A 12,731-nucleotide genomic window follows, 5' to 3' on the forward strand; every position below is an offset into this window, starting at 1 on the left:
TATATAATATTCAATAGAGGATTGATTTTATAATAATACATACACAATCTGCATACATTAAAATATCATGTTTAAGCTTGTTGTTCGATCGTGCAATGCCAGTTATTGATTCATAAACGCAGCACTGCAGCAGTAGAAGTGTGTGTGTGTGTGTGTGTGTGTGTGTGTGTGCGTGTGTGTGTGTGTGTGTGTGTGTGTGTGTGTGTGTGTGTGTGTTTACCTTTGCATTAGCTGTAACGGTAAAGACAGAAGCAACAATATGTAGAAATTTTAATGTAATGTGAACAAACATCTTTCGGCCTATCTCCCACCCCCAGGTTCAGTTCTATAAATTTAGTGCCTATTAAAGTACACTTCAGCGGCAATATGCCTTGATTTTGAGCAAACAAAAGTACAAATAAAATGTCAAAAATGTTTGTACTTTAGATTCGTTTTTCATTCACGAGAAAAACCATTCCCTGTAGATTTAACAAAATCTTTTAATGTTACAAAGAAATTGTTTGTTTTGTTGAATAATATCCAACCAAATCAAGACGAGACGCTCAGCACAGGTTAATCACATTATAACAAATTCTTTGCAAAATCATTTCTGCTTGACATTTAATCAATCATGATTAATTGTGAATATAAGTTATAACAAAAAAGAGAAAACAAACATTGTACGTTATTGTCAGCATTTTTCGGCCGTGTATATCAAATTAAACAAAACAAGACTAGCTTTATTTTTTTAACTTTTGAGATGAGGTTGATAATTTGGATTATTTCGCTTAATTGGATTATTGTTCTCACTTTGGATATTATTCTCACAAAGTTTCAGCTGATGTAGCCTTTAATCTGTGGCACAACGGATAAAGTGCTGAGTATAACTCGTTCTAAGCAACAGTCTTCTGGAAATTGAAGGTTCAATCTTTAGTACAAGTCATACTAAGAATAATATTAAAAATTACTTAAAACATTTATCGAGTCGTGGCTGACGGAATGAGAACAATCTAATTCTGTGGATTTAATAAAGGGTTCAGTTTAAACTTAAGTACAGATTCCCATGTTAATCTAAAGATTGCCAAGTTCGACTATATGAACCAAGACTACATTGGCGAAAACGTTATCAGAATAGCACTCAAGATGAGATCAGTAGTTCGAATGATGCAAATAATGCAGCAACAAAAAAAGTGGCTTCGGTTAACAAGTTTTACTTTTATTGATTTTCTAGTGAAAAACTCGTGAAATAAAACGTTAAACGTTTTAATATGTATTCAACAAATCAGATGTAAATAAAGTTAGCTATTAATGAGGTGCCAGCAGTGAAGTGGATTTCTTTCTTAGAACTGTACGCCTGTGGAACTCTGTTCCGTTTCCCTGCTTTCCAACTGACTACAATATGGTTGTCTTCAAGTCCAACGTAAACAAATTTTTGATGAGCCGTCTTCTTAAGTAATCCAATTTACCAAATTTCCACTACTAACGATTACTACGATATGTTCCTTTTAACCACTGTATATATATATATATATATATATATATATATATATATATATATATATATATATATATATATATATATATATATTGACCCTTATCTATGAGTGGCCTCCGGGCCTTGATAAGTAGTGACTCTTCCGTAAAAAAAAAAGGAGTGTAGGATGATGACCAGGTTCTCGCTGCTTGTACCAAGATACACCTGCTGGGCGTGGGGGCTTCATTTTGATTTCCAGACCCTTACACGTCGTTATACTCCATACTTTAATTTGGTAATTTATTCCTAAGAACTTAAGTGAATTTTAGGTTACACAATCACCGGTGTTTTTATTTTATTTTTTACTAGCATTTCAGCCCGGTGTTGCCCGGGTGTTTGGAGGTGTATGCTGAGCAAAAAAAATAAAAAAGGGTTAATTTTTTAACTTTAACCCCTATTATGAATGTTACGTTGTCGTATCATAAATGAGCGTTTGTTGTATATTGGTTGAAATTGGAATCGAGATGATATATTAAAACGTGTCTGTTTATAAAAGATTGAGTGTTTGATTATCTTATCAGAGTTAATGTCATTGTGTTTGATCGTCTAGTGGTCTTTCTATTACATATGTTCATATGCTGTTAAGTGTGAATATGTGTGTGACATGCATTTTCACATACCTCTGCTTCTTCGTTGGTCCATCTGGAAATTCTCGTCTGGGAGGGAGACTTGATACCTGTTTTTGAGGACGAAGATTTATTTCACACCAAGACAAGAAATTGGTTCTATAGTTTTTTTTTTTTATTCACCTTCCAGTTTGTTCACAGAAGATTGGAAAGTGAATTTAGCCTTTGGTGTAGGTCTTATTTCTACCACGTCAGCGTTCGTTCCCCACCCCCAGCAAAGGGAGGAGACAACAGCGAAGCTGTCTGCTCTCGTCCAAGTCACAACCAAATCTCCTCGATTCAGCTAACCTGATCACATGACTTACACGCAATCCAATCAGCTGATCTTGACTTCAGATCAACGTGTCTATACTATAACTCACCTCTTCCCCCCCTCTCTCTCTCTCTCTCTCTCTCTCTCTCTCTCTCTCACTCTCTCTCTCTCTCTCTCACTCTCTCTCTCTCTCTCTCTCCATTCTCTAACATGAACTCTTAAAATGTATTGTTTTGGGCTCAAATTAAGTTATTAAGTTAGATCCATGTCCAAGGAACCTATATCTAAAATTTCAAGTGTGTAGACTCAAAATTGTCGGAGGAGTTTGGTAGAGTTCTGAAAGGTCAAATCGTTGAACTTTGACCCCTTAACAGCGAAATTTCTGTCCGAAAACCGATTACATCGATTTTCCCAAATCTCAGTACCCTGTATATCAAATTTCGAGTCTGTAATTATTGCGTAGGGAAATGTACACAGACAGACAGACACACAGACAGACACACAGACACGCTCACTTTTATAGATATATAGGTTTATTTTTATTTTGAAACACCATCTCTTAGACTGCAGTAGTTTTAAATCAGGATTTTCCTTCTAGATGGTCAGTCTTATCAGACTGTCGAACACCATCTACCCAGATTTACTGGTTTTAAGGCGCCAGTTATTCACCTGATGCACCCCCTCCGATCAGTAAAACAGGTCAACTAGACTTGGTGACGGAGCCACACGAGAAAGCCAGGAGTAGGACTAGATTGTCAGAGGCTATAGATGTGAGCATGCATTGGAATTATTTTATAGGAGAGTGGGAGCTCGTCCCTTCAAATCCGACACTATGACAACAATTGAACCTATTATTATTATTATTATTATTATTATTATTATTATTATTATTATTATTATTATTATTATTGACCATTCGTACATTCAATGGCAGTCTTTTGCAGAATTTGGCAAAGTCTATTTCTTTAATTAACTTGCATGTTTGTAAGATCAATATTCTGACGACGAATCGAACAGGCTCTATAATATCAATCAATTCTCCGTTTTTGCTAATCAATAATTGCTTACTTCAAAGTATGCTTTATCGATTTTTCTTTTCTTTAAATCCTTCTCTGCTTCTTTATGCCGATTCATAGCATACATTACACGTGTGAAGATGGGTTTTCAATGATGTTATCCTCATGTCATGAAGTCTTTTGAGGTTTTCAACATCAGACACTTTCAGTCAGCTTCAATTAACCAAAACATGTCGATAACTATAATTTCCAGAAAGTGTTTGTTTTTCTTTCTATTGTCATAGGTTTCCGTTTTTAGTAGTTCAACTGTTACCATTACAGTATTGTATTTGGCAAATCAATATTTGATTCTATCTAATTAGTAGATTAATAGATTCTCAAATAGTAGCCCCTTGCATCCAAGTGGCTCTATGCCTTGTTTGGGGTGAAAAAGTAATAATAAAAAAAATTAGCATACACTTAGGAAAATTCATTTTATATTTATATTGGATAATCATTGAAAATGAAATGACAATTACTGCGTTTGTTACAAATGGAAAATTCAAAATGGCGTTTACAATCATTGCACATGTGATTATTGAGTTCCTTTAATTTATGTAAATTAATATTTCTCAGCCAATTAATCATCTGGTTAAATAGTTAAATTTTTATTTTCTTTTTGTTCAACGCTATGAAAGGAAATTTCCATTTCTTTCATGTCTCATAATTATCCTGTGGTAAATATTATTATTTCTCAGCTTCCTTTTAACGATTAATGATAAAAAACGAATTTACTATTATATGTTTTTACACCTTTTTACCCCAAACAAGACATGTTGCCACTTGGAACATAAGGGGTTATTATTTGGGATCATGTCTAACAGAGGACCGTGGAAGTTGAACAACGAGATGTCTGTTCACATTACATTTAAGCTTCAGAAGATTAGTACAGTCAGCAAAGCAGGAAACAGGTAGGGGATTTCAAAGTCTAACAGTTCGAGGGGAAGACCTCAACAGCAAAGGGGTGAGATTTTGCCGCTTGTCGGGTTAGTTGGAGGGTATGTACATCGAGGGGGAACAAGTACTATGAGTTCGTCAGAGCACATTCCATTAAAGTACTTGTAAAATATGAACAGGGATGCGACATTGCAATTATGTGAAAGAGGCTGGAGATTAACCAACAATGCGGGACCTATTAGATTTGAGATCATTTTTTGGACTCTGTCAAAGAGTGAGAGACTAGTAGTAGATGCACCAGCCCAGATGGGAGAACAATGCTCTATTCATAGGGAATGTTGACTTTGTATTAATTGTTTTAAGTGTTCGATTTTATGAATACTTATGAATGAATAATTATACAGCAAAATATTAAAAATGTTAATGTTGTTTATTATGTTACAAAACCTGTTAACCGTTAGTAAAAGAGAAGACATTTTTATACTTGGACTAAATATTTTTGGATCATTCACAAGTAAAATGGATTTACCAAAAGATAATGAAACTGATGAGAAAAACTGATACAAAAAGAATTATAAAAAATAAACCAATAATTTTTAGAACACGATTAATTTTATAATTTAATGAACATTTTTTTTTTTTACATAGGCATCACCAAGAGGCCACTCGAGGATAAAGGTTAAAGAGTGTACAGTAGACAATTGGACAATATAGTAGTCGTTAGTAATGAAAATTCGGTAAATTTGTTAACTTATATAGAACGGTTCATCAAAAACTTGAAGACAACCATATTGTAGTCAGCTGGAAACTAGTAAAACGAAAGACAATTCCATAGACATGCAGTTTTAAGAAAGAAACTTTGTTCATGGAATCTATGTTTAGGTTTAGGCACAGATAAAGAGTGGGGGGAATTATTGATAGTGTTTTCTGCTAGACGAGTGTTTCTTGTGAAAGTTTGGTGAGAGGGAATCATAGATTGGAGCTCAGTCGAGCACTTGCCATGAAAATAACAATAAAGAGAGACAAACTCGTAACATCTTTTCTGTGAGAAAGAGGTTACAGGGAAGAGAAAAGGACATCCTCTACGAGGCTACGAAGTCTATTTTGAACTCTATCAAGGTAGGACAAGTCCTTTCTAGCAGCTCCTGCCCAGATGTGGCAACAGTACTCCATCCTTGGATGTACCTCGCTTTTATATAGATAGATAACTGCATCAGCAGTGAGATATCTACTGGATCAGTAGAAGGATCCCACTATTTTTCCAGCGGCCTTGGCAACGGATTTAATGTACGTGTTCCATTTCAGATTAGGAGTAAATGTCAAGCCCAGAAGCTTGTCAAAACATGAGGCCTCCCCAAGACGAGAGCCATTCATTTCAATTGATGCCAGACGGGGATCAGAGCGTTAATGATGTAAAGATAAATGCTTGGTTTTAGATGCGTTAAAAGTAACCAGCTACCTCTTTCCCCATTGAACCACTTGTTCTAGATCAGAAGAGAGAGAATCGGAGAGAACTTGGTTGTTTACGACCTTAGATGTGCTACCATAGATTGTAGTGTCATCAGCATAAATGTCTACGAATGATGTAAGGATGTGATTTGGGAGATCATTAATGTAGATCAGGAAGAGAGTTGGGCCCAGGATTAACCCCTGAGGGACTCCAGCATTAATACTGAGAGCTTCTGATTTCTGCCCATCAACCACTACTCTTATGAGCCTCTCAGAGAGAAATGATTTGATAATTGAGAAGACATTTCCAGCTATACCGTAGCTGGAGATTTTGTGAAGTAAACCTTTATGCCATACTCTATCAAAGGCCTTTGATATGTCAAGAGTAACTGCCCTAGAAAGGTAGCCTCCGTCGAGAGATTCCCTAATCCTATGAGATATAATCATTAGCATATCTGCTGTAGATACAGCAGAACTGAAACCATATTACATGTCACTAAGAAGGTTATTTTTGCTGAGGTGGTTGATTACTTCTCTATTTAACACAGATTCCAGCAATTTACTCATGACGCACAGGAGACTTATTGGCCTGTATTGAGAGGGAGATGAGTGATCACCTGAATTCTTAAATACAGGGCATACTGATGAGATTTTCCAGATTGATGGGAAGCAGTTTTCCTTAAGACAACGTTTAAACAGTTTTGTAAGTATGGGAGCTAGTTCTGGTTGAAGCTTTTTGAGTTGAACTTACAAAAGAAAATGAGCATTTACATATAGTGCAAAAACATGTTAATTTGATATTTCAAAATATTCCATCGTTAAATTTAGACATTATATATATATACAGTGTTGGCAGACAGTCTTTTAATTTGAATTCTTATTCAGCTAATATGTTTTTAAATGCAGTATTTTCAAATGGAATTTGCATTATTGTGACAGTCGATTGCCATCAACTTTTCATCAGCAATAACTATTGGTCATCACTGAAATTAGGATGACAGTGAGCCTCCCCAAGATTCCAGTACTCTTCACACCCATCCAGTGAAGGTCTGGTTCATATTTTGCCTCTTCGGTCTTTCTATTCTCCTTGACTTTTCTCAACTATTTGGTAGGGTGGCAGTCGATGGTGACTCTACAATTTTTTGGGGTGGGGGGGAGCATCAACTTACAATTTTGCAGTTTTAGTTTCCTAAGTTGTATCTTTTTGTTTCACTTCTATTGCAGTTTCTATGTGGTTGATTAGCATTTGTTGTTCATGTGGATTAGTTTCCACATTCAAGAGTTTTTCTTAATATTCCATAAATGTTTTCAGAATTACAATCCATTGCATAGTCTCAGTCTTTCCGTTAATTTTTATTTCTCATCTTTTAAAAATTATTTAAGACTGTTTCAAGTATTAGTATTATAGTGATTTTCTTCAAGTGCCATATTCCTTTCAGTTCTCTGGTCAGTTTCGTTTTTCTGCCTCTTTGATACTCACCCTGTGAACTACTGGGACAGCAAAATCTACAATTTGGCACTATTTTTCTTCCTTGTTAATTATTATGACGTTTAGTCTTCTTACTTGAATGAGTTAGTTTGTTTGTACCTCCATGCCCAGATGATTTCATAGTTTTTCGTTTCCTTGTACTGTCTCTGGTTTGTATTTGAACTATTTGTCCACATGATAGGAAAAACAGACAAAAAAAAGAGACAAAACAATAAATGGCATAAGTGAATGCAGCAAACTAGCTTTTTAGACTACTACACCTGAGGTGTAGCAGTCTAAAAAGCTCCCAGTGTACCGCTTTCCCCATGCAGTCATGTCTGACTTTATATTCCTCTCGGGCTAGTTTGCTGCATTCACTTATGCCATTTATTGTTTTGTCTCTTTGTCTACAGAGTCTAAATTTACAGTTTTTTTGTGTTTTATCTATTCTAATTTTAATATGGTTGATTCTAATCGCATTGATCTGTACAGCTGTAAGTAGCAATACTGTTTCTCTGTTCATGTGTCCTTTTCTTAGCCACATTCATATATTTTCATGATCCTTTTTTGGGGGTATCCTAACGAATCGTTCATATAGCTCTTTCTCTTCCCACTTTCCTTTTCTTGTCTTTTTGTTTCTGATTTCATCGTTTCCTGTATTGTTCTTCTTGGCTGCGTCTCTTACAGTTGTAATCAATCTTTCTGTGTTCTGACTTATGTACTTTTCCAATTTCTTTTTTTTTTTCGTGTGTGTGTCTTCTACACAGTCTTCTACATTTATCAGTCCCCTTCCTCCTTTGTTTCTTTTGATATAGTGTAAGCCAGTATCGTCTTTTGCATTATGCATTGTCATTAATTTCCTTATCTTCTGATAAAGGTGCCTGAGTTCTTCTTTAGTCTATCCCATGAACAGTTCAGAGTACCTAATCAGCGATACTGCCCAGGTGTATATTCTTTTAATTCAATTTCTACTATATAGCTTTATTTCTAGGAGTTTCCTTGTTTTCTCAGGTACTCTTTTCCGATCTTCTCTTTCATTTATGTAGATTTGATAATATGAGCCCTAGGTATTTGAAGTATCATGTTCACCGAGTGCTCTTCTCTTTGTTGGACAGTTCTATACCCTCTGATGTCTCTAGTTTTCCCTTCTTTAATCTCTAGTCGTGCACACTATTTCATTCCAAGTTCCATTCCAATGTCCTGGGTGAATATTCTGGTTGTGCTTATCAATTTCTCCAGTTTCTTTTTGCTTTTAGCAAACAGCTTCAGGTCATCCATATACATGAGGTGGTTTATTCTTTGTTCTGTGTCTGTAAACGGCATTACATTTTCTGCAGTTTAGTGGCATCATGGTTATGATAAACATTAGTTATGATAGTCAGTCTCTTTGGATAACGCTTCGTTATATTCTTATCTCAATCAGATGCAGTCCTCCAGCTGTCAGTTCCAGTCTCCAAAATTTCATTACTTTTTTTTTTTTTTTTTTTTTTTTTTTACACAGTGATCACCACTTATCAAGGCCCGGAAGCCACTCAGGGATAAGGGTTATTGCAAGTACATTACGTTAGTGTGGAGATTTGATGGAGTGTTTACTTAAGGGGGCGGTTCATTAGGAATTTGTTAACATTAGACTTGAAGACATCCAAGTTGTAGTCCGGAGGGAAGCAGGCAGACGGAACAGAGTTCCACAGGCGTGCAGTTCTAAGAAAGAAGCTTTGTTCATGAAATCCGCGTTTTGATTTAGGCACAGATATAGAGTGGGGGAAATTTTTCACAGTGGATTCAGCTAGACGGGTGTTTTTCGTGAAAGATTGGCGAGGGGGGACCAGGGATTGGAGTTCAGACGAGCACCTGCCATGAAAATAACGATAAAACAAGGATAGGCTTGCAACGTCTCTTTTGTGAGAGAGGGGTTGCAGGGTAGAGAAAAGGGCATCCCCCACTAAGCCACGAAGTCTATTTTGTACTCTGTCAAGGCATGATAGGCTGTTTGTGGCAGCTCCTGCCCAGATATGGCAACAGTATTCCATCCTTGGACGTACTTGGCTTTTATATAGATAGAGAATTGCATCAGTAGTGAGATATCTTCTGGAGCGGTAGAAGGATCCCACCATCTTTCCAGCGACCTTGGCAACAGACTTGATGTCCGTGTTCCATTTCAGATCAGGAGTAAAGGTCAAACCCAGAAGCTTGTCAAAACACGGGGCCTCACCCAGACGAGAGCCATCCATCACAATTGATGCCAGCTGGGGATCAGAGCGTTGATGATGTAAGGATAGGAGTTTGGTTTTGGATGCATTAAAGGTAACTAGCCACATCTTCCCCCACTGAACCATGCGCTCGAGATCAGAGGAGAGAGAATCAGAGAGAACTTTGTCATTTACAGCCTTTGATGTGTTGCTGTAGATGGTCGTGTCATCAGCATAGATGTCAACGAATGATTTAAGTATGTGTTTAGGGAGGTCATTGATGTAGATCAGGAAGAGAGTTGGGCCCAGGATTGACCCCTGAGGGACCCCAGCATTTATATTGCAGACCTCCGATTTTTGTCCATCTACCACTACTCTTATAAGCCTATCGGAGAGAAATGATTTAATGATTGAGAAGACATTTCCAGCTATACCGTAGCTGGAAATCTTGTGAAGTAGACCCTTATGCCATACCTTGTCAAAGGCCTTTGATATGTCAAATAATAATCTTGTCAGATTTCATGTACATTCTTAAGCATTTCAATATCTATGCTTGTGAGATTCTGTTGTAAGCTTTTTTGTAATCATTCATGCCATGGCTATGTTTCTTACTCCTATTTTTACCTCTCCCAGGATGTTTTGGTCTATGTATAATAAGTTTTGTGTCTCTCTTTTTCCTTTCCAGCATCCTTTTTGTTCTTTCAGAAGTAATCCACGAGTGTTAAGGGAGTAGTAGATCTGTTCACTCAATTGTGCTGTTACAATTTTCCACATGTTTAGTAAGAAAGTTATCGGTCTTAATTGCTTGGCAGTATCCTTTTTTCAGTGTCTTTTTGTATTAATGTAATTATTTCTTTGGTTATCCATTTTGATAATATCAGACTTATTATTATTATTATTATTATTATTATTATTATCATTATTATTATTATTATTATTATTATTATTAATGACCTTTTTACAACTAATTAGAAAATGAAATTTGTAAATGTCACCACAAATACGTGACATATGATTTTTTTGTTTAAGCCAAACATTGACATTCTTTTATCTATCTATCTATCTATCTATCTATCTATCTATCTATCTATCTATCTCTCTCTCTCTCTCTCTCTCTCTCTATATATATATATATATATATATATATATATATATATACTAGCAAAAGTACCCGTCGTTGACTGGGTTCAAAAACAGCCTACAGAAAATGGACTCTCATTTATTAAAGTATGATAGGTTATGAAAAGGAAGGGTTGTAAAGAGATAACTTCGAATTTGGGGGTATCAAAATCAAAGCAAAAATGATGAAAGTAAAAATAAAATAGATAAACCCCATCATTTATTATACCATATCTGTTCGCACTGAAACACTTATCACAATATTCTGTGGATATATATAAAAAAAAACCTTGTTAAACTTTGTGACATATTTTTATTCTATGGAAGTCAGGTGCGAACGAACACCCCATAATTTTATTATACCATATTTCTTCAAACTGAAACATAATTATCAAAGTATACGTACGCAGATAGATATGAAATGTCTTTATTAAAGTTTGTGCCTATTTCCATTCCATGGAGGCCAGGCGCGAACGCAGACACCACAATTTTATTATACCATCCCTATTTAAGTTAAAACATACTTAGCAAAGTATTCTTATGTACATCTATATCAAAAACACTTGTAAACGTTTTTTTTTTAATTTTTTAATCTTTTATTTCCATACTTTGTGAACCGGGCGCGAACGCAGACCCCACAATTTAAATGAACCACCGTTCTGCCAGATCAAACATACCCATTCCTGTGTCTCGATACATCTTCTATAATTATATGTAATCAGTTTTTTAAAATAGTCAACCATATAGGAGCCTATTCGTGACCAGACACACACACACACACACACACACACACACACACACACACACACACACACACACACACACACATTCAGCTTTATGTTATAGATATACTTATATATATATATATATATATATATATATATATATATATATATATATATATACATACGGAATACGCCATGACTTAAAATTCACCTCCAGTTATACGCGTACTGGACTGCACCTACATTTTAACCCTCCTGTAATCTAAAATATACAGTGACTGGGTAAAATTCTTAGCTCAATTCCTAATACCTACTCACACTGTAACTTTCTCCTGTACCTAAGCTAACATATAAATAAAATAAAAAAATTTAAATCTAAAGGTAAAAGCTTTAATCCACACTAACGTCTTTCTAACAAGCCTCCTCGCATAGTTGCTTCCACTGCATGAGCTTTTTTTTAGTAACAATGAAATAGCAATGTCCCTAAATCACTTTGAGGAGTGTAACTATTTAGTAGCTATATAACCTCTACAAACTAACCCTGTAACATTAGCCATGCAGGGTCGCAAAAATACCTGGATTAGGACCCAGGCGTGGAGCAAACCCTCTCGGGGTTGATGGACCCAGTAGATCTTCCCAGATCATCCGTCTAGGAGAAAGAAAACTCTCAAACTAAACCTAAGGGGAGGGAGGCCTCTCCAGTCTTGGATGACAACCTTCCTAGAACTGGTGACTCAAATAAATTACCGGTCTGCAAACCTAAACTGCTTAAGGAGTAGATAGGCTTTGTCTATCGCCCGGCTTCCATACACCTTCTTTGCCTATTTAGTCAGGCACAGAGACGCTATCACAGAGTTTTGGCGAAGCACTCAGTGGTAGATCTTGTTTCTTGTCTAGGGCAATGAACGCTGTATTCCCCACCCCGACACATCCCACCCCTCAAAACTGGGCACTTGGGAGTGCTTGAGTACCATATATGCCTGTGCAATTAGATTGGGTTGACCTTCTTCTGATGGGTTGAGGGTATCGGATTGACAGTTCCTGGCTGCTGTTTCCGACTGGTAGTACAGGCGCCCTAACTCTTTGGTAGCATTTAGAGCGGCTGCTCCATCAACAGTTGTATAATATCGGGATGTTTGTAGCGCCATGTCGCACATGGAAAGGGACTCTGCACTCATCCCTGATGGGCTTTCCTGAGGCCACAGTCCTAGTTGAAGAAAGGTCAGCTGATGGTATACTTGTGTTGCATGTCTGATACCCTGCATAACCTCTTGTTCAGCTCTCCCTTACCTAACTGAAACTCTTTAAAAACATGATGACAGTACAATAAAAAAAAATAAGCTTAAACCAGGCTTAGTGTCAAACAAATCCAACTTGCCTCCTCCCTTGAGGCTTGCACTCCTCCATCCCCTCTAACTACTTTAGCATGCCCGGATA

Source organism: Euprymna scolopes, chromosome 16, assembly GCF_053919585.1.
Source record: "Euprymna scolopes isolate OS-2025 chromosome 16, ASM5391958v1, whole genome shotgun sequence".
NCBI classification, from domain to species: domain Eukaryota; kingdom Metazoa; phylum Mollusca; class Cephalopoda; order Sepiida; family Sepiolidae; genus Euprymna; species Euprymna scolopes.